This window comes from Macaca fascicularis, chromosome 6 (genome assembly GCF_037993035.2).
Source record: "Macaca fascicularis isolate 582-1 chromosome 6, T2T-MFA8v1.1".
Classification (NCBI taxonomy): Eukaryota; Metazoa; Chordata; class Mammalia; order Primates; family Cercopithecidae; genus Macaca; species Macaca fascicularis.
In genome coordinates, this window is record NC_088380.1 from 96,673,541 (window position 1) to 96,697,948 (window position 24,408).

The 24,408-nt window shown below is 34.7% G+C and overlaps 1 long non-coding RNA gene across 9 annotated transcripts in view; it reads right to left on the bottom strand.

Moving 5' to 3' along the window:
• LOC123574002 (uncharacterized) overlaps positions 1–24,408 on the bottom strand; it is a 144,224-nt gene that overhangs the window by 113,812 nt on the left and 6,004 nt on the right. For 3 of the 9 annotated variants that reach the window (XR_010587450.2, XR_010587451.2, XR_012414573.1), the window contains exon 2: positions 1,916–2,002. The exons of 4 other annotated variants lie outside the window; for them this stretch is intronic. This is a non-coding gene — a long non-coding RNA (uncharacterized lncRNA). Of the gene's footprint in view, positions 1–1,915; positions 2,003–11,009; positions 11,157–12,855; positions 13,025–24,408 lie in introns of those variants that run through there. 2 more of the 9 variants (XR_006698791.3, XR_010587449.2) reach the window with 1 other exon arrangement.

Consider the following 24,408-nt stretch of genomic DNA (forward strand, 5'->3'; position numbering starts at 1 on the left):
GTCTTTTGTGCCTAGTTTCTTCTACTAAGTATTATGTTTTGAGGTTCACCTATGTTATAGCATATATCAACTCTTCGTACCTTCTTATTGCAGAATTGTATTCCATTATATGGATAGATCACTAATTGGATTGTTTCCAGTTTGCAGCTATTAGAAATAATGCAACATTGAACATTCATGTACAAGTCTGCATATAGATGTATGTATTTACTTCACCTGGGTAGATTCCTTGGAGGAAAATTTCTGAGTTATAAGGTAAATTTATGTCAATAGTTTGGTTTTGAGCTAATCTCCAGTAGAGATTTTGAGTGGGTACCTTCCATATGGATCTAGAGTTCAGAAAAAAATGTAAATGTAAAATTGGAATTTAACATCATAAACATGATTTTGAAGTCATTGGGCTGAGTAAGGTAACATAAATAGTGAATACAATTAGAAAAGAGAAAAGGTCTAAAGATTCACTCTTGGCACACACTAATTTAAAGGTTAGGAGATAAGGAAGTTTGATGAAAAGAGAAAAAGAGCAAACAGAAAAAGGGTCTAAGCAGATACTTTTTGTGTCCTATCATATCTCCTTGACCAATTTTTAGGCTCAGCTGAGCTGTGGTGGACAGTTTCAGTACATGCTAACAGCCTTCCAAGTTTTTCTGCTTTACTGCCTCCAGACTTCTTACAAAGTGGAAAAGCTCACTCAGCTCTTGTGGTGGTGTATGGAATCAAAGACCACAGAGGTAATTCTTGGTAAAGAGAAGATGGGATACGGGGATTACAAAGGCCTCAGTCTCCTATTCTTTGGCAAGATAATTCTGAGACTGGCTCAGCCCATAAACGATCCAGGAGATTTTGCTGTAAGCAGTTTCAGAATAACAAAAAGACTGACTGGAGTTGATTCAAGAAAAAAATAATGGAAAGAAAAGAGAGGAAATTGAGATGCCTCTAGGATCTATTTCTAGGAGTTTTGCTGCAAGGCAGAGGAAAGAAATGGCATGGTAAGTAGACAGAGATAGGCAGTGAAGACAGTTCAAAGGAAGGATTTGTGTTAAAGGTGGAGGATGTTACATTGCATTTGCACAGTTTAAGGGAACAGTAAAGATGCAGGAGATAGAGGGAGAACTGCTGGAGTGATATCTTTGAATAGATAAGAGATGTGATGAGGGTGCAAGTGCAGAGTTTTATCTTAGAAATAGGGAAAGGCAGAGCTTTTGGATATAGATATGAATATACTGGTACATTTAATAGTGGAAACATGTGCTCGCCTCTTGACTCGAAGAATAAATTCCTGTCCAGATAGTGGATAGCCACCTTCTATTTGAACCCACCAACAAGAAGGAATTTTTATATTTTAAAAAGAAGCCATTCTATTTCAGACAGTCCTAGGGTACCACAATTTCTTCTCCATAGTATTGAGCCAATGGGTAGACAGTAGAGGTATAAAGTCTTAGGAATGGATGGTAGAGGCACATTTGTTACAGAATAAGAAACAACAATTATAGCAGATGAGGAGGGTAGGGCAAATATTCTCATCTACCAGCCAAGACTAAGATTGGAAAATACTAATGCAGGAAAACAAAATCCCCAGGGGAAAATATAGTCTTGGCAGTCACAAGTATTAACAGACAAATTTAACCACAAAGCAAGTACAATGTAACTTCTTCAGCATAAGTAAATCTATTTTATTTTATTTTATTTCACATTTGAAATTCTCATTCAACCTTATTGAGTTGGGTACTGACATAAAGATTTTGATTCACAAGTCTTATTGGAAAGGTGTCTCAAGTAAAATCACATAATAAATTGTTACAATAAAGATTAGAAAACTGCTCACTTTAGTTCTATTTCTGCCAGTCTCAGGCTGTATAGTAATTCTTGTCAATTCTAAAGAAAATAATGACTTATGTTAACATTTAATTGTTACCTGCTATGGTCTCACGTTGATAGGTGACAGAGGTAAAAATGTCTCCTTCCTGATGGCATCATTTCAGCGAAGTATTCTTTAAAAACTCTGAGAAAAAGTATATGACAACATACTAGTATTCAATGACTTTATCTAAGAGGAGGCGGTGAGATCATGACAGAGCAGGAGTCCCAGGAAAGGGGTGTTAAAGTATAATGAGGTTGAGTAAGGGGCAAAATTTCAGACAAGAAGCCAAAGTCCCTTCACTCCTTGTAAATTTAGTCTTATGTCTGTACAGTTGGATTATATCAGGGCTTTTCAAACTCTTTTCATAGATTTCTTTGTAAGCCATATTAGCTGGAAAGATCTTCATGGAGAAGGAAGTCAAGATGAATGATCAGAGCTTTAATACTCTCACTTATATTTCAACCACAGATATCTTTGGAAAAGTAAAAGGGGTTCCATTAATTTAAAAAACTTATATGTGGAAAATCACTGTTTTATATGATCTCTAAAAGTCCTATCAAACAATTCCATGAAAAGTCTCTAAGGGCCCATTGTACTCATTGGTGTGATCCAAACCGAAAATGTGTCCTGGGGACTGCATCACAGATGCCAATTTAGATGATAAGTAGTGGGAAAGGGGCAAAAGGAGGCAGTGGTCTTTGTAGGGACAAAGTAGACAAAGGCATTGGATGAGAGAAAGACAATTTGCTGAAATGTAAAGGCAGAAAGGAAGTGGAAAGGAAGTGGAAATATATTGCAGACAAGCTGCCTAAGATCACATTTTGTCTCTGAAATGCCAATTAGAACATCCAAATAAAACACTATGAAGTTATAATTATAAAATATGTCTACATATATACAGACATATTCATATATTTATGTGCATGTTTTATATAGGCACCCACACCTTATAAAATTATATTAAGAGAGAATAGTGAAAACTTATCTAAATGTGTGGCCCATGCCATCTAAAAGTAGTCCAGACAAAAGATAAGAAAAATACAGCTTATAATACACACCCAAAAGAATCATGATTGTGGGGGTAATTCTAGTATTCCTTTTATTTATCATTTAATCCAATTTGAAGAGTCAAACCTGTCGACTGAGGTTTGACTTTTCCTCCCCATACACAGTATTAAACTTAATTATAAGTTGATTTTTCTTGTTAATGAATTCTCCTTTGAACAAGCTAGCATTTTATTTAAAGCAGTTCTCAAAGCTATCAATGATATCTCCAACAAAACAAAGTTACAAAAGTTTTCTCATTAAAAAAAATAGGTAAACTACTGTTTAGACAAGCCTGGAGGTATGATGTAGGTTTTTGCATTGCATAAATAAATGCCTTCGTTTTCCATGGGTTTCTTGCTCAGATTCTAATTTTTGATGCCAAGGGTCATACAGTCTGTTTTACATGGATAAGTCAAAAAAAAAAAAAAAAAAAAAAAGGCGATATGTTCTATTCTTAGAACCCCTACTTTTCCTACAAGTAATTTTTTTTTTTAGTGGGAAGAGAGTAGAATCCATCCTTTCCCTACTCACCTTACATCATTTTTTTCTGACTAGATAACAACAAAATAATTACCTTTACAAAAAATACAGATTTTTTATGCTAAATACAAACTTTGGTTTATCTCATGTGTATACAATTAGTGTGTATATCTTTGGAATTATGGTCCAAAACATAAATTTTTAATGTATTTTATAAAAAACATTTACACTTTAGCCTGCTCTGACTACATTCAACTGGTGCTACTGTGTTTCACAGCAAGACTAACTTTCTGACTTTGAAAAGTGTTCTTCATGTTGCTTTTTATATGACATCAATTTCATTGTGCACCAAAGGTGACTGAGAAACATTTTATTGGTTAAAAATATTACAATAAGTGACTGTCCTCCATGCAATTTCCAAATAAGAATCAATCAAATCTTGTGTGGCGATGTGCAAATTTTCAGTCAATTTTAACTGGCTTCGTTCTTCCGAAGGTTAAGGTAGTTTAATGGTTGAAAGCACATTGCAGTGCAGCTAGCTGCAAAAGTCAAAGGCTAGAGGATGAGGATTTTATTTCCTTTTAGCTTTTGCCATGTCTGTTTTCTGTCCAATCTGCCTCTTGCTGCCATTTAACCCATGCTTTTAAAGACAAGAGGGGTTGAGATCTTGAGGGCCTCTGGCTTCATTTTAACAAGGCATCGCTAGCACTTTGGTACATAATTTGTCATAAATGTCAGAGGTCACTGGGTGTTCGAAACCTACATCCAGCACATGGTCATTATGACAGCAGTTATGTTTCAAAGGCAAAGGATGTTTTGTGGTATTTACTTTAGTGTGTTGGTGCTATACCTCAGAGTATATCTGAGAAGATTCTACTTTAAATGAAATCATATTTGTGGTTATCTGCCTAAGAAGCAGTAACAAAAAACAGATGAGCTTTCAAAAGATACTCTATTTGGTTATTCTGAAATAAAATGTACACCAAGTAGTACTTTTTCATTTTTACCTCATGTTCAAGTGCTGATAATGAATTTTCCAGCTTCACATTTCTGAGAAGAGTTATAAAAATAAAATTAAGCAAATTATTAAAATGTGCTAATGTGAATTTCTATACCTAGCTTAGATCATTTAAACTGCCTAAAATTACAACAGCTATAGATGAATCTCTATGCAACAGTTAAAGATCATTATCTAATAGCATCATCAGATGGAACAAATACAAAGTAATAGATTTCACTATACCTCTAAATTTATTAGTTTAAATTTTAATAATTTCTTCATTATTTTACTCTATTTTTTACTTATGCTATTTTATACTAAACATTTTTCAACAGGACCTGACACCTAAAATTGAAAAGCAAGATTCAAATCCAATTATATTTTTATGAAATAATCCCAGCAGAATTGGTGAAGAACTAACACTTTATGTTAAATGAAGAGGTTCATGATTTCTCAAAACACACTGAATTTTAAGGCATGAGTTTAGCAACAAGAAGCCCTGGACATAAACTAGTCAGGCACCTATGATAAAAAAGATAAAAATGTTCTTAAAACTGGTTGAAAATAAAAAGTGAGAGAACTCTGGTGCCGCCCTGAGAGAAGTGTACTATTAAATGTCTGAGCCTGTAGGGAATGTGAATGATTATTTCCTAATACAGCTGATAAAATGGGCTAGGAAAGATGCTGATACAGCTGTGGGGCCTGGATCTATCCACATAGCTGTGGGGACATCAACTCTGTTAAAAATCAACCAAACTTCCTGGGAGATTCTTCACTAGTGTTGCTCATAATTTTATCTCACAAAATATAGAAAGGGTAACAAGAATTGTTACTCTGAACTTCACTTTGAAACATAAGGAAGAATTGCTTAATGATCTAGCAGTGACAGCAATCTTGGGGGAAATTAAGACATCTTATAGTTAGAATTAAGTTTAGCTGCATGCAACAGAACACTCAAATTAACTAGTTTAGTGCATAAGATTTCATTCTTTGCTAAAAGGTACAGAGGTCAGCTCACCAGGATTCGTGTAGCGAGATCCCAAGTGCAGGTCCCAGGCTCGTTTCAGCTTTTCATTCAGAATAGAACAGGTTAAGAGCACAGATAGCCCAACTTCACCACTTCCTAGTTATTTAATCTTTGGCAAGTCACTTCATCTCCCTCTGCCTCAATTTCTACATCTGTAAATAGATTTATAATCACTAACTATAAATTACTTTAATGAAAATTGTTAATTGGAACTGTGGATAGTAATTTGTAATAACTACTCAAAAGTAATAGTAGCTAATGTTTAATGAGTGCTTCTCATTTTCAGACTCTATTCTTAACTCCTTACTTGCTAAATAAGGTACCAATTGTATAATGCAGGATCAAAATGCTGGCCCAGGCAATGCATCTGCATGATTCCTGCTCTTAAGTACTATTTAGGATGAAGAAATTGAGATCCCTAGTTTATATGATTGTTGAGAAGCATGTATAAATTAATACATATAAAGTGTGAAGAATCATTCTTGCTACATAGTAAGTACTAAATATACTGCTGGCTATTACTTTATCTTCTTTATTACTACTGCGTTTCTGATGTGTTCATCTTCACCCTAGTCCAAGATGACTGCTAAAGCTCCAATCATTTCATCCTCATTAAAGAAGCTTATGTCACCTTCCTTTAAGGACACTTTCTGCATATACATAATCTCTATTTACATTAAATTTGTCAAAATTTAGGCCCAAGAACATGCTTTGCTACAAGAGGCTGAAAATATGGTCTTTATTATGTGTTCTGGTAAAATTTGTGGACTTTTTCACTCAGAAAATAAAGAAAAATATTAAATACTGGGGAGACACAAGCAGCAGTTTCTGCCATGTTACCTATGAGTTCATAAAAGTATAAAAATTGTCTATTGGAGATTCTCAAACAGACATGTAGGTTTTTAGAGCATTTATTTAAAAAGTAGGCAAAGTATAGGCATGATGTGATGTCTAGAACCTTCTCCTTTGCCTTTCCACCCCCAAAAATATTTTTAAGAGAAAAAAGGATAAACAAAACAAAAATTAAACCTATGTATAAATAAAGAATAAATATCTAAGGGAATAAAGAAGGAATATCTAAAGAAATTATATGGATTTTTTGAAGAGCTCATCTTTATAAATAAAAGAGAATTTCATAGACCTCTAAGACTAACACTAAGAAATGAATGTCAAAGGAGAGATAAAGTTTTATAGATAATATTGAAAACAAGAAAGTCAGCTTTAGCTGTCCTTGGTATACAAAAATGAGCCAAAAGACAGAATCACTCGGTTTGGGAAGATGGAGGTGAAATCCACAACTACCCATCTGTTATTCTTTATTTTTAACCTCCAATGTAAAGACTCTTGATACTGAGAAGAGCATAACAAACATCATCAAGACAGTTACATGTAGCTATTGTGCCTTTCGTGCATGGTGCTTTGCACATGCTGTTTCTCCAGTCTGGAATACCTTTCTTATCTTCTTCACTCAGTTAACTCCCACACAACCTTCAAGAAATAGTTCAAACAATTCTAGAAAGCTCAGAGTGAGTGGGAGAGTTTCAAGAAGACACTTCTGTGCAATGAGATCCAAGATCCTTCTTACACAGGGGTAGGGTAGGGCCAGTTGAACTCAACCAGATAGGTCAGACTCAGAATTTTGGTTCCATATGCCAGAGCTCCTCCTAAACAAGGAGGCCAGAAAAAGGTACATCTAGCATATGAGTAAATGTCAAAATGAGGACAAAATGGGAGACAAATTCACACATCAAGTCCAGTGAGCTGAAAACAGGGCATAAGTAACCCTTCATATTAGGTAGAAATGTCAAAAAAAAGTAGAGCAATTAGGTAATGAATCTAATTTGAGTTTTAGCGATTTCCACAAATGTCTTTGGATGTCTTCAAATGTCTTTGGATATCTTAAGTTGTCTTTTCTATTTGTCAGTTTCAGTTTTCTCAGCTATAAATGGACTTTCAGGACAGGTTATGACAATTAACTAAGATAACACATACAAAGCACCCTGCTTTGTTTTTGGCACAAAGTACTTGTTCAATACTATGTAGCTCTAAAAATCATGAATGATTGAATACCTTGCCTAAAATAAAGAGTGGAAATGAATCAACAGTTTCCCAATTTTCAAAAAGAAGATGGCATTATCTTCACTTGAATAACATGCATACCCAAATTTGAAGTAACTATGCTTTCTTTCTACTTGACTCCCAAACCAGGTCCTCCTGAACTCTCTGCCAGTTTCTTCACTTTTTCGTCTCTGTCAATGTCTTCACCTTTCTGGGTTATACAGGCTCAAATATTTAAAGCCCTGTTTGATTCTTTCTGCCTCATCCTTGCATTATTCACTTGTCAAGGTTTATGTAGATTCTAAATGCTCTGTGTCACTCACATCCATTTCCATTAACGGAGTTTGAGCCCTCACTCCTTTTCTCCTGAACTGTTTAAAACCATCCTACCTGCTCTTTCACCTCTTTGCCACCCCCATAATAATGCATCCTCCAGAATTCTTCCTGTCGAATGTCATCTCATTTACTTTAACACATCATTTCAATCTGTCAGTATCATTGCAAATCCTAATTCTGTCATCTACAACTTATTATCCCTCCCTCACTGTATCCCTTACCTTTGCTTTCTATATTGTTTTCCAAATTATATAATTTAAAAATATGCAATAAAATGAAGTAAACTATTTGCCCCACATAGTTTGAAACCATTTGCAAGAGTGATATCAATTCAAACCAACTTAATAAAATAAATATGTATATGTTTCCTTCCTTCTCCAAGGTGGTACAGTGTGACAAAAGTATTTTACAGTCTTGCCAGGGATACAGGACTGGTTTAAATTTCTAGATTTTCACTTGGTAGTTATTTGAAAAGGTATTTTAAGTTCACTGAGTAGGCAAAATGGTAATATTGATAACTGGACTATGTTTTAATGTTAACAAAATTATTGGTAAAAGCAATCCAGCTCAGTGTTCAGAATATGAGTGCTTAATACATTACAATTCAAAAAATTTAACCATCATACTAAATCTACAGAAATACAAAGAGCGAGACACAACTATTGTTAGAAACTTACAGCCCAGTTGAGAGAGATTATCGATGTGATAAGAAAAATGCACATATATTAATACAAAAAGCTGAATGTAATAAATCCTAGTGAAATGCAAGGGGATTCAAAGCATGGAGAGGTCACACCAGTCTCGAGGATAGGCACTAGTTGATTGTTCTTGAAAGGGACTTAAGGGCAATTGATTTGAGGGGAATTGGTGAAAGTTTTTAAAGAGGGAGTTGAATGATTAGAGCTAGACTTTAATAAAACTCGACAGAGAAACACGTGGGTTATATCATAGGCTTAGGAAGAGAAAGCCAGTAAAAATATATTCAAATTGCATTTTTCTCTTACTTGACTCCTAAGCTGCATTTGAAGCTATTGACATTACTTCTTTTTTGATCGAGTTCCCAATCTCTTCTTTTTTCTTCAAGTTACCTCTCTCTCAAGTTCTTGTCAAAAATCTTTGGTTATTTTTCAGTCTTATTTCTGACACCTTTTTCTCTACTCCTGTTTAACTATTGATGTCTCCAAAGTTCTTCATAAGCCTCCTTTTATATCATTCCATTTACACTCTCTTTACATAAATTTATCTGGATCAAGGCTTCAAATCCTGTCTATATCTTGGCAATTCCCAGCACTAAATATCTTTGCAGAATGCTCTTTTGACCTAGAGATTTGCCTTCATCTGGCTCTTAAACTTCCACAACTGAATATTCAAACACCTCTAACTCAAGCAACTCACCATCTTTAAAATGAACTCTCATTTATTCACTTATTCCACAAATAGTCTCTGAGCTTGTATTCTGAACTATGTGCCAGTTGAAGGTATTAGTATTTGGGCTTCACCATCAAACAGAGAGATCAATCCTTCTAAAATGGCATTGAATTCACACAGCCAAAGGTTTTTCAGTATGGTAATTCTGATCTTGACTCCCCTCTACTACCTTTTTCAAATCCTTCATTTGCTTGCCAATGTCTTCAGGATAAAATTCAAACTTCTTAGAACAACATTTTCAAAACCAGGACAAATAAGTGATCTAGTCCATACTTACCTACTCAGATCTTTTTTTGTTTGTTTGTTTGTTATATTTTGCACTTTATGTAACTTGCAATTCACATATGAACAATCCCAACAAGTAGCAAGGGCAAGTCTTAATCTTTGCCCTTGCTATTTCCTCTATCTGAAAAGCTTTCTCCTCATGATTCCTTTCCCATCTAGCTAATGCCTACTCACTCTTTGAAACTCAGCATTGGCTCTTCCACAATCATTCTTTTATTTCTTTAACCTGAATTATGTGCCCATCTCTATACTCCTATGAACATTTTGTATACTCCATCATAGCACTTACCTAAATCTATGACAAATATTTACTTTTTAATCTCAGTTCGAGTTGTTTCTGAGCTAATGGAAAATGGGGACTTTGCTGTTCTTCTCTCATTTTCTGTGCTACTTATCATGTTATTCTTTCTCAGTTCCAAATCCACTCTTCTTTCCCTGCTTTGTAATATTATATATAGCTGGACCATGTCAACCTTTCTCCTTTGCCCAGTGACTCAGTGTTAGACCTGCTAGTACAGAGGTCTGCAGGAACATAAGCAAATATTAGAAATAGACTTTCCTTAGTGACCAGCCCATCCATATCCTCCGACTGTTTTCTTGACCACTTGGTAAGCCTGTTGTAGGGACCAGGTCGGGCTTGTGCCCTCCAGCAAGTCTCTCAGTCCCTCAAAAGGGACATTCCTAAGGCTGAGTGACACACTGCCCCACAGGTTTCCCATCCCTTCTATGGATCACTTTTTTCTTCAGCAAGTTTCTTAACCATCAGCAGGCCATGTGTTTCTGTGATAGTCATACTTTCTCCCATAAGGTCTGAGTCTGAGTTAAGAGAGAATTCCTCTTGTAAGTTCTTAGTTTCTTCTTGTTCCCTCTCCCTTAGCCTTAGATATAGTAGCTGCTTTCTGCATTTACTATTTCACTTGAATTGGAGTCCTTTTTAAATCGTATTTATTAGTTAACAATTCTTTATTTTATATATACCCTGTTCATATTATGGGTGTAGTTTTCTTCCCCTGGCTGGACTCTGACTAATATATTTCTTGGCACAATGCTGAGTATGGATTGAGAGCCAAGGAAATTGGGGTTAGATTTCTGACATAATGATCATTGAAAGGTGCTAAAAGTCTAAACTGCTAAGTCAGCTGGAAGGGCTAGATGTGAGGATCATTGAGAATTCAGACTTTACTGAAGATGGTAGCTGACTACAGATGAGGGGCAAGATGGAGCTAGTGATAACCAGCACCAAAATTTTGAGGCTGAGACACTGGGAGAATGGTCTTACTGTTAAAAGAAAGAAAGAGGCAGCTAAGGAGTTGGATTTCTTTAGAGAAAAAGATGGTAATTTTCAGTGACTTATTTTTTAAATAACACGCTTATTTTTTGAGAGAATAGAGTTTATTTTTTTGCAGTGGACGGAGAATATGTGATCATATCAATCATTTTACTCCAACTGGTAAAACACAATCTAAAAAGCTCAATAAATGTCTTACTGGGCAAGATGTCTCCTTCTTGCTCACATAGCAGCTCAATGTCAGCTTTTGGCTGAAGAGCTCCGACATGGTGATTTGGGGACCCAGGATCCCTTCAGCTCATGGCTCTACTTTCTCTCTGGGAATCCTTGGTTAGAGCTTCTGCATCTGCTTGCAGATGGGGGAAGAGAGTGAGAAAGAAAAGTGGCCAAATTCAAATACCTGTGGCACGATCAAGTGAGAAAATAAAGAAGAAAGAAGAGCCCATACCACTTTAGTCTTTTTTGATTATATTAAATATCCAGGTTTGTGTGAAGCAATCCCAAATGATACTGATATCACTGTACTATGAGCTATAAGAGAAATGTTTTAAACTTCCCATTTTAAGGAATAGTTTTTTTATTATCATGGCTTATAATTTGGGCTTGTTTGTAAAATTAGTTAATTAGCTTGTTTTCAAAACAAGGGCTCTATTCAGTGATTGCCAGGTGTATGCCATGAAATTTAGAAGAGTTTGCCTCTTTAAATAAATGGGGGCTACTGACAAGGACTACTCAACTTGTGAAAGTCCAACTTGCAAGCATCCTTAACATCATTTCAGGACAAAAGTCACCTAGCCAAATTTTTACATATATAACAATATAACAATAACAACACTCACTGAAACTTCACTATATGACACGTCATGTCATGAAGCATATGGATTATTTCACTTAAGCCTTACAACTGCCATGAGAAATACTGTTTTAGTCTTTATTATGACAGTTGGAAATGTACTTTTTTCAAAACTGGGAACAGACAGAACTTCAACTCTGTATTCTACTTGAGCCTTTTTCCTTTCTCCACTTAACTCCTCATTGCACTGTAGCTTATAGAGACTTCTTTGGAGAGTTACTATTTGGAGACAAGTTGTAAAAAAAAGAATGTCACAATTTTTCCTGCTGAGAACATGCTTTTGGTTTTGCAAGTAAAAATTCAAAGTTAATTCCCACAAAGAAATAAACATTAAAATAAAAGTTAATCTGCCTGTATTACTGTCATAAATATAATAATATTTTTGTAGAATGAGACTTGAATATTTTCTGTATAAACACAAATAATAATGACTAATTCCTATAAAACATCTATGTAGTTTCCCTTTGAATTTGGAATTAAATATAAACTCTTTAAGAGGAATTTTTCTGTTTAATATGGCTCTTGAGCCATATCTCCAAATTTACTTTGAGTTGTTCTCTCATTTTCTTATTTTGCTTCAGTTGTAGTGGTTGTGTTGTTTCGTTTTCCTATGAATTCTAGAATTTCCAAGCTCTTTCCATTTCAGGGACTTATCACATAGCTGCTCCTTCTCGGAAAGTTCACTCTTTCAACCTTCCCTTGGCTGTTCCTTCCCATCTTTCAGGCCTGACTTAAATTTCACTTCTGAAGTGAAATCTTCCCTGTACGCTAGATTCTTCTAGTATTTGTGTTTCATAACACTCTTTTAGATTACTTCATAGTATTTATCAAAATTTATTATAATATATTTATTTTGCTTATTTATTTAACATAAAAGCTTGTACTTGTCAGGCCTCTGAGCCCAAGGCAAGCCATAGCATCCCCTGTGACTTGCACGTATATGCCCAGATGGTCTGAAGTAACTGAAGAATCACAAAAGAAGTGCAAATGCCCTGCCTCACCTTAACTGATGACATTCCACCACAAAAGAAGTGAAAATAGCCAGTCCTTGCCTTAAGCGATGATATTATCTTGTGAAATTCCTTTTTCTGGCTCATCCTGGCTCAAAAACTCCCCAACTGAGCACCTTGTGATCCCCACTCCTGCCCGCCAGAGAACAACCCCCCTTTGACTGTAATTTTCCTTTACCTACCCAAATCCTATAAAACGGCCCCACCCTTATCTCTCTTCACTGACTCCTTTTTCGGACTCAGCCCGCCTGCACCCAGGTGAAATAAACAGTCATGTTGCTCAGACAAAGCCTCTTCACACGGACGCGCATGACAGTACTATTAATTCAATCTTATATTCATTCATTCAACAAATCTAGAGAAGGAATGAGAAGGATAAGATTATAATTGGATGTGAAAAGTCAAGGATTTTAATATGTGTAAAAAAATGAACATATTTGTTCCAGTTTTTTCCAGCTCTGTATTGTTATGTAATAAATTATCTCCTAAATTAGTGGCTGAAAACAACAACCACTTTATTATACCTCATGTTCTGTGGGTCGAGAATTTGGATGGAGCCTGGCCAGGTGAATTCGTTTTTCCATGTTCCAGGGATGGCTGTTACTTGGCAACATTCAGCTGATGGATGGGCTGTAGCACCTAGATTGAGAATAGAAGATGGAGGACAAGGCTCACCTGGACTTGGTGACTGGATCCTCTTTAACACAGAGGCCTCTGGTTGTTCAGGCTTTTTATATGGCAGCTCAAGGGTCCAAGAACAAGTGTTCAGCAAACAGAACAGAAATATCATGGCCTGTTGTAAACTAGCTTTGGAAGTCCTAAGTGTCATTTCTAGCATACTCAATTGTTCATAGTAGTTGAAAACCCAGCCAGATTGAAAGAGAGGGGAAGTTGACCCTATCTCTCCATTGAAAAGTGTCAAAGAATTTGCAACCATGTATTAAAACCTAAATAGTATTCACATTCTCAAATGCTATGCTAATTGAGCTCTGGATAAAAGAGATTTGGAAGTCATTGCTATTCTAATTGAGCTCTGGATAAGGAAGTCATAGCCTTACTCCTACGGGGTATATAAGAATAATGGGAAATTGGCCCATAACAGTTACAGTTCAAGGAAGCAAAACATATTCCACAGAGTGTAAATACATCTTTACATGGATATCCGAAACATTCAAGAAAGAGCATCTCTTTCCCTCTCTTGTCTACTCATAAAATCTTATTCATTTCTAGATTCCAGATTAAATGTCAATCTTGTAATCTAAATTAATCACCAATTCAGATTAAATAGTAACACTTTTAATTTGAAGTCTTTCTAAATCTGTCAGTCAGAACAAATCTACCATTCTACTCTTCTCCTAGAACACTATGAAAGTATATTTACTATATGATTTATCATCATATATTCAATGATTCCATATTTTTTTTCTGCTAGACTGTGTGCCTAATAATCATAGTGCAAGCTTTTGATGTGGCAGAATATACACTATATAAATGGATATTCAATAATGAGTACTTCTTTTTAAAGTTTTTTTTTAAGAAACGAGATAAAAGTGAAAATAATGAGTACCTTATAAAACATAAAACACAGCAAATACGATCCATAAGTTTAGCACAGAAATCTGAACCATCAGTTGAACAGATTTTTGTGAACTACAGAGTGTATTTATAACAGCAATACCAGGAGTTTGAGACCAGCCTGTGCAACATAGTGAGATTGTCTCTAGAAAATAAAACAAATTAGCCAGATGTGGTGGCTTGCACCTATAGTCTCAGCAACTCGGGAGGCTGAGGCAGGAGAGTCACCTGAGCCTAGGCATTTGAGGTTGCAGTGCGCAATGATCATGCTATTATGAGACCTTGTCTTCAAACAAACAAACAAACTCTTAGAGCAATAACTGGCACACGGTAAGCATTTATCAAATAAACCTCATGGTTCTTTGTATTTCAATCAGAGCAATTGGCACACTTAGATATGAACATGCCTGACTTTTTTTCTGTATTTTGAGATCTTAGAAATCAGCAATCTTGTCTCATACAACTTGCTATCCCCTATAACATTTTAACAATACTTTATAATTACAATTCGCATTTGGTTTACAGAGTTTTTTCATGTTTATCATTTATACCCTTTTAAAAGATGCTTAAAGCAGTGGTCAGATGTTTCCACCTTGTCAAGATGAGATCTGAATATAAAGTTATCCATTCAAAAAAATAATAACCTTTTGGGAAATCTATATAAGTAATTCCCCAAGTAATTTCTGAAATTCTGTGTTTCTGGGAATTCTATACAATTTTGAATAGGATATTCATTAAAATAAAACATACATACTGAAAAAGGCACAAATAATAAAGGTCTCCTAGACTAACTTTTATAAATTGAACGCAGCTGTGTAATCACAACCTGTATTATATATTGATAAAATTATTTTATAATTAAAATATATATTTGTATTTTTTTTTTTTTTTTTTTTTTTTTTTTTGAGGCGGAGTCTTCACTCTGTCGCCCAGGCTGGAGTGCAGTGGCACCATCTCGGCTCACTGCAAGCTCCGCCTCCCGGGTTCGCGCCATTCTCCTGCCTCAGCCTCCGGAGTAGCTGGGACTACAGGCGCCCGCCACCGCGCCCGGCTAATTTTTTGTATTTTAGTAGAGACGGGGTTTCACCGTGTTAGCCAGGATGGTCTCGATCTACTGACCTCGTGATCCGCCCGCCTCGGCCTCCCAAAGTGCAGGGATTACAGGCGTGAGCCACCGCGCCCGGCCTATATATTTGTATTAACACATCTTTTCAAGTGTAAAATTACCTTTGTTTTGGCATTTATATTTTAAAGTCAAAAGCAAACGCTCTTCAAAGGCAAAAGAATTAAATTGCTAAAATATAGTAAGTATATCTGCACTTCCATAGTCTTGCCAAATGCATAATCGGGAAAGGTGCTTTGTGTCAGAGTTAAGTGTTTGCTTTAGAAGTCAATGACTAAAATGTTTTTAAGATTTATCACTTGTTATCTCAGAAGAAAAATCTACCATTTCTATAAGGCCTTATCAAATAAGCTGTAAGCTATATAACACATGTATTAACATATAGTAGTATAAATAATGATAAAAATATGCTTATATTCTACACTTGGATTTTCAGTAATTAAATTCACTCATTGTATTAATAGAGTTTCCCTAAGAGGCTAATCACCACTCACAACACTGAAAAAGTTAATAATGGAATTTAAATGACACTTTGAAATTGTGGTTGAATCCCTCATGGACATTCAAGTTTTATTTCCCATCAAGACATCTACCTAGAGAATCTTCAAGATTATAAAACACACATACCTTGATATTTAGTGGGGAAAAAATATGTTTTTTTTCTTTCTTTTTTTAATACTTCCTCTTTCCAACCCGCATTTGGTCAACTTTTTTCTCCTCATGTAGTGTATACATTCTGAATGATACCTCTTCAGACATGGATTTTCTTTTTCCACATAACAGCAAGGAAAATAAAATGGTATGCAAAAAAAAAAAAAAAAAGATATTCTGCCTAGAAATTTAAAGTTGGTATAAATTTAAAGTTCGTCGGAGTAAATTGTGTGTGAGTTTGCATCTCACGTAATGCACATGTTCTCTATACAGCATGAGTCTTATAAAATAAACAGTTTTTCTTCAGACTTAATTAAACAGAATCAAGTTTCAGCCATAGCATTTAGTCTTGGATTTCAGAATGCTTCTTGTAGAAAGTACTAGGGAAACAGAACGTACAGAAAAATCAAGGAATGGCAGGTAGGTAGCCACTAATTAATGAAAAAAGGCCCTAAATAACTCTAAATATTTAGGCTTGATAGTTTAAATGTGCTTACAGGGGTGGCTATTAGCCTGTTTGAGAGATGGTCAGTTCATTCAGGGGACAATGCATGTCCCTCAGAGACACCGCTGTGAAGAGGAACAAAGAACCGGGGCAGCCTCACCCTAACCCATTCTCTACTGCAACACCCCTTGTTCACAAAGCCTCTTTCAACTGTCCTTTATTCTACATGTTTACTTTTTCTGATTCAGGTCTCTTTTTGCTATCTCATGCATTGCATTTCTAACCCTCCAGCAGGCTGGACCCCAAACATGAGCTACCCACAAAGGCTGCCATAGAAGAAAACAAATCTCAAGACACAAATTCAATAATTTTGTATAAACACTTTGTGAATTTTTCACTTTTTACAAAACAATAACCAAACGCACCCTTGTGCAAGCTCAAATAAAGCTCTTGGAGAGAAATATACTGTAATAACAAGTTAAAGTTATAGTATAAGCATTTAGAGGATTCTTTCATCTTAATATTTCAAATAATCACCTATTGGCAAATATTACCACCTGAGTAATAGAAGAAGGGTAGAGCCAATATTTGTTGTGTTATAAAATTGCTATGTTTGGTTTTGAGTTTGATTTTTAGGTTTTTGTTTTTATAATTCAAAAATTTTTAAATGTGTGAATGTGAGATAAATGAATGTGTATATATGATAATACCTTATAGAATTATTTGTACACATAATATTTTCCTAGAATATGTGGTTTTATATATATAAAGTTATACCTGAAAATGAGTGTGGTGTGGCTTTTAATTAAGGCTTCTTCTAAGTTATTAATTAAAAAAAGAACCAATAAAACAATGAATTTCTAATTTTTTGAAAAATATCATCATAATCTGGTCAAAAATATTTACAATGCTATTGCCATTGACAGTTGGAAATGTCAACAGTAGCAAAGATTTACTACACAATTCTCTGAAACATTTATATAAAATTGAATAGATTCTATTCATTCTCAACATTTGAGAAGAAACTACAGTATAATTTAAAATACATATTAAATAATAAGAAAACTAAAGAGTGGTAAAACCTATGAGAAAACTTTATTTTTAATTTGGATTAAATTACAGGTCATTGAATCTAGTAAAAATTACTGACTTACTATTCCATATTTTTATTTTATAAAAAACTTGCTAAATTAAATTTGTTTTAATAAGAGGCATATTTCAAGCCTTATAGGAATCCATATCATAGTAATCAAGATTTATAACAGCATTATACAGCTTTAACGCTGTGGATTTCTTTCAGGCCCTTTGACGTAAAAAGTTAAAACAATTTTCTATATCAAGGGGAAATGTTACTATTTCCCAGACGACCACCTTTACTTTAGAAGGGGAACATCACACACTGGGGCCTGTTGTGGGGTGGGGGGAGGGAAGAAGGATAGCATTATGATAAATACGTAATGCAAATGAGGAGTTAATGGGTGCAGCACACCAACATGGCAGATGTATACATATGTAACAAACCTGCACGTTGTGCACATGTACCCTAGAACTTAAAGTATAATTTTAAAAAAAGAAATAAGTAATAAATCATTATTAAAGATTTCCTTAAAAAAAAAAACAAGAAACATGCTCATATTCAATCTATTATTTACACATTTGTTTTAAAATTACTTAAGATTTTATCTCCCTAATCAATAATAAAAGAGTTACATAAACACATTTTTAAATTTCCCCGTTTTCTTTAAACACATAGCTCATGTATGTATTTTTAATTGGGACAACGCTGCTCTTCCAAAATCTCAAACACTTTTAATAAAGTGCATGTGCATGCAAGCAATGATGACCCTTAAAAGCAGTCATAAATTTAGTCGCTGGGAAATGAGAAGGCTTCACAGATGACTTAATTTGCTGTGGGAACCTGTGCTTCCTCCATGTGTAACCTCTGCATTTTGCTGTCTGTGACCTTCAGCAACATCCACCTGCTGGAAGCCATGTTTGATTCTCTGACCAGGGAAACGCCTGCTTGACAGCAGAATGGTATCATAGGACAGTGTGATGGAATTTTTCTTTCTCTGTCATCATTAAGGGGGTTCCCCCTATGGTGAGGGGAATGAAAAGTACGATTTAATGTTCTCTGGAGAGTGGCGGGGGGAAGAAAGGCTCAAAGCTTCACATGCTGCTTTCGGAGTGGGTCATTTCAGTCCTTGTGGCGAATGGGATGTCCCAGTGGAATTTGCCATAGACTGGTCTGAAAAGAAAGGGATTAAGACCCTTTTAAGGATGGAAATGTAACAAAAGGACCACTTTTATGATGTAGCAGCATAAAATAAGGGCTCTATTGTACAACTGATTGCTAAAGATCTTTGAATTGGGTAGCCTAGCCTGGTAGGCCCTGTTTCCTGAGGGTTTAGAGGCTTGTACAAATGATATGTCTATACTAGAATCTGAGTTCTGCTCTCATTTAGGGGCAAGTAAGAGATTATCAGTTTGTTCCTACATGATTTTTTTTTCTACACCTACCGAAAAGTGGCCTGTAGGGAGATTATACTCTAGTGAAAGTTGCTGCTAATTAAAACAAGTAATTAGTGTTCCTCCAGGCTTTGCGGTTTCACTCACTTTTGCCCGCCAGACAGCATTAGTTTAAAAGCAATCCAATTTCTAGCAATAACAGACTGTAAAAAAAGTCATTTAACAAGTACATAAGTGTAAGGTTACAGTTCAGGCATTGATTTATCTTTTCTGGGCTATTTAGAAATACTGTAGCAAAGTTGAAGAGAAAGAAAGTCAAATAGCTTTAAAAAAATAATGTTAAGGAAAGAAAAAAGACCACATGCCTCAGTCCATTCACCAAAAAAAAAAAAAAAAAAAAAAAAAGACAAGCAAAAACTGGGAGCATATAAGACTTCCTAAATTGCATTAGGAAACCAAAATTGGATTTAATGCTGTTTTCTCATAGAACCCTCACTTAGCATTTTGTAAACAGATCATTTCATTAAGTCCTTTTGTTTCTTCTCCCGCCTTTGCTGAAACAGGGACTTTTTATTGACTGATTCTCATTGAAATGAATTGGAGCAGTAGAGTTGAACACAACACGCTATTACCTCCTTTTTTTTTTTCACAATTCCAAAATGACTAGCATGGTTTTATTTTGCATATCTGGTGGGAGGATTTAGTTAAACTAGAGAGATCTTGAGAGAGATTAAAATATTTTATTATAAAAAGATATAACAGAAATTAATATTAAAAAAAAACCATACCTACATTGAATCATGCCCTGATAAATTCTTGTCTAATTGCTCAGTTTTTGTAACCTGACATCCTTCTATAATTGCTGCCTTTGCTGCTTGAAATGATCTATTTCTGAGGTTGGTATCATCAAAGACATGTGTGCTATTGTGCAAGCAATTCAACATAGCTCATCATTAAAATCAGCTGTAACTCTACTTTCCCTTTAACAAATGAATTCATAATACTTTAATTAATGCAAAATTTTCAGATTTGTAGTTTCTCCAATGCTTATTTTTTTAAAAATGCTGACTATTCCTCTACAAGATAAAAACTTTGCTATGTATTTCAAAGAGCGCTATTGATATAAATAATATTGTATGTGTGAAAGTCATTTATTATAAACTGTCAATGCCACAAAAATGTTTGCTGTTATCCCCTTTTCAACTGGTGGATTCCAAATTTAGTGATCTTTTTCAATTAATTACAATTAATTATTAAGTAGCCTGAATTTTATCATTACAGGTTAATATAAGACTGTATACTTATTATATTTTAAAAATTAATTTTAGAATATAAAAATGTTTTTCATAAAGACTGGCAGCTTTTTAAAATTAATAAAATAAATTTTCATCATGTGACTTATAAACTCTTAACTGTACTTTAAAGTTTTAGTATATGCTTTTCCTTTCCTCAAATTTATTTCCCATCGTATTTATAGAAGAGTTTGGAACACCAAGCTTAAAAAAGAAATTTTGCATGTAAGGGTCAGTAAGTAGACTTTATCTGAATCTCTGCTTAACTTTTAAACATACTGTGAGAAGAGAAAATAACTTGGTGATAACTTATTTTCCTAGGAAGGAATATGTGAAATAATGAAGATGACTTTCATTAATAAGTGCATTCCATGTATAGATCATTTCCCCGATAGAAACTTACAGTTTCCGAAAATCTAAAATCAATTTATAATTCTTGTAGAATGTCAGCCATAGTAAGCTGAAAATGTTTCCTTCATATTATACCTTTTTCCTGATAATTAGAGCTATGCTCAACTGGCATTTTAAGATAGTTTTTGTTTGTTTTTTTTTTTTCTTTTTGTTTAATGGTAGAAAACCTTCTTTCAAAACCAGTCTTTGACAGTATTTGATTTTCTGAAATTGAATTCAGGCTACTTCTATCAAGTCTCCTTTTGAGCTAAGAACTTGCTTTTCATTTCATAGTTGATGAGCTGGAGAATGCGACTGGCAGCACAGGCCTAGGGCACCAGAGGGCAGCCTGCACAGATACCTGTAAGAATGGTCAGCACTCTTCATGGATGGTGATGGAACCATCAGGGACACTACAAGAGCGTTCATTTTATGTATTAAGCCAGATTTGCACAACAATACCATTATAATACAAATGTAATCTTTAGAAGTAATTTTAAAGCAGCAAATGTATAAATGCCAACTCTCAAGTAAAAGCAAACAATTTTCCTAAGCCAAATGTCTTTTATAAGAGATTTCAATGGTCATTTGAATTTAGTTTAAGGATCATTTGACCTTATGATTCACCCGATTCTTAAATGCACATCTCAAATATAATTGTCTTCATTTGGAGTTGATGTATAGAAAATAAAAACAGTGAAATAACCCTTAGTGATTTGTTCTACTGCTGTGCAGTGCTTTTGTCTAACTACAAGAAACTCTAAGTACACAATTATCAGTATTAAAACTGATGTCTCCAAGAGTTCAGTGTTAATTTTACTTAAAAAATGTATACTGAAAAAATGGCTTCTCCATATTCCTTGTAATATGGCTATTTAATCTAAGTTCACCCAGCTCAGCCATACAGTCTTTTGAAAACAGAGGTGATTAGATCTTTATATAATGTAATAAAGATCAAAAGTGTTTATGAAATTTAATACAATTAAATTTCTTTGAATTTTATTAATATTTTACTAGATATAGGGGTAAGTATAAACTTTTATTGTACCAATAATTCGGGAGTTTCTGTAAGATATAAGATATGTAAAAGATTGGACAATCTGTTGAAGCATGCTATCTAAAGATCAGTCTTGTGTCATTCCATAACAGGAAACACCTCTACCATCTGTGGAATTTATCCTCTACACAGAAGAACTGAGCAGGAAGACTAGAATTAGCATTTATGAAAAGCTGCAAAATGCCAGGCATCAGGCCAAGCACTTTACATATATTGTCTCATTAATTATAACAATTTTGAAGATAAGCACTCAGCAGCTAAGACAGATTAAGTAAAATACTCCACAAAAGTTAACTGAAGGGGATTTATTTTAAAAATCAACATATTTGTTGAAAAATATTTATGGAGTACCTACAATGTACCAGCCATTGTGAGAATCACACTGTGGGCAGCTGTGGACAAGAAACATGAGCTCCCTGCTGTCTGGAAACGTACATCCTAGTAAGGGAAGAGATGCTACACACATGTAGACAAGCAGGTAAATAAATATACAATATACTGATAATTATATAAAGGAGTTTAAGATATTTTATAATCAATTGTTAAATAAATTTGTTCACAAACTGATGCTGAGTTTTTCCAGATTATTTTGACTTTTGCAGCCTAAATTTGGACTTTTACATTTGGTTCTATTTAATTCTGTACATTTTAGTCAGTTTTTCTCATACTTTAACTTCTTTTTGATCCCTGAGGTTTTCATTCACTGAAAAGGTATGGCCATGCAGACCATACCACTTATGTTATGCAGACCCATGCCAAATGGTACTCACTTTTTCCAGGTAAACTTTCTTCTTAAGAGATTTTGAACGCTACTTCAACCCTCACCCTAGAGAGAAGTTTTGGTGCCAATTTGGTCTACTGGCTTTTGTCCCATGCTGTCTTGACTTGCCCCTTTTTCTCTTATGTAACTCGTCTGATTCTGTTTTATGAAGGAACCCTTTGGTTCCTTGCATTTTTTCATCTTCAATATTATAGCCACCATTCACTAACTGTCTCCTATGTGCCTACCACTATTCTAAATATGCATTTCTTTACAATTGGGTCTCATGTAATCCTCCAATTGACATACAAGAAAAAGTATTGCTGTTATCACCATTTTGCAAATTAGAAAAATGAGGTACAGAGAGATCATATCCCCAAGATCATACCTTCAGTAAGTGATAAAGCCAGGATATTTAGAAGAAGCCAGTTCAGTGATGTTACTCTTCATTTCATATTTCAGAGTCTTTATAGCACTGAATCCATATTCCAATTTAAAATGAATAGCCATGGAATCCAGACTCTTTTTCTCTCAACATTTTTAAAATGTTACCCTGAAGTCTAGGGTACAGGTTAAATTATGTTCAGTGTTTGTTGTCATAGTTGTTATAAATTCTGCGTTAATAATATCACAACATCTTGCATTTCCAAACACCACTTTTCCAAATCATGCTTCAATAGCAGGAAAAAGGCAGAGTAGAAAGGGCATGGGCTGTGCAGTCAGTTATGGTTGCATTCAAATCTAGCTCTTTTGTTTTACCTATGTCACTTTGGGCAATTTATTTAATTTCCCTTAGGCTCGGTTACTTTTTCTTCTCATTAAGGATAATATCTGTTTTGGGGGATTGCTATGGGAATCAACTTAACACAAGTAAAACTGTTTGGCACATGCTTTGCACTCAATAATTTTGTCTTTATGTTTACTTAGAATTGAGATTGAACTTGTGATTCTTTTTATTTTTCCGCAGAAGTTTGAGAGAGATTTTTTTCCCCAAAAGTTGAGTCATTTTGTCAGATGCTCTGTGTTTAGTTTCATGACTTACCATAGTCTGCATAGAGTCTGCCATATATTCACTCATCATTCATTCACTCATGTATTTAGCAAGTAAGGCAGCAAGCAAGCATATGTAATAGAATTATTATGCCAGACTCTGTGCTAAACAGTGATTCAGAGGTATGTGAGAGCAATCTAGAAGTTCACAATCATATAGTGACAGAGGTATGAGAGAAATAAACAAGGGAGCTAAGTTTATATTAAAATCTGAATAGAGACAGTATTATCCAGATCTTCTCCCTGCTAAGGTGATCTGTACTCAACAGCTCCTTACATTTGGTTTCATCCATAGTTACCTAAATGTCCTTATAAGATTCATTTCTTCTCTGAAATGCCATGCCTCTATAATCGTGTCATGGTTGGTTCTCTTTTTAAATTCTTACTTAAATGACATTGACTACATTCCCTCACTAAGGTTTATAGAATTTATTGGAAATAGAATGCCTAATTTACAACCAGTATCACTTTGCATCCTTTATAATAGGTCAGGTTTGTACATAACATAATGTTTTCAGTGTGGCCAATTTACCTGATACCTAGCTGGAAATTTTTGTAACAATCATTTGCCCTATTTTTTTCTAACACATTTTGGGGACCTCCTATAACCCCTTTTATTTTTTCTTCATCATTTCCTTTGTTACTCAAAGTATCTAATAGTTTTATCTGGGCATTCCCCCACTAAAACCTTCTATTAAAGTAATATTTTTAAATACATATCACATTGACCTGAATATGTTTGGATACATACAGCAGAATACTCAAGCAGCCGCAATGTGATACACATTAATACACACTTGAAGACACACTTGAACTTCAGTCATGATATCCTTGGGTTGAACCTCTGTAAAGAATTAAGGTAGAAAATTTGGCATACTCTTGCCTGTTGGGAATAAGTTTACATAAGCAAAGACAGAGCTTTG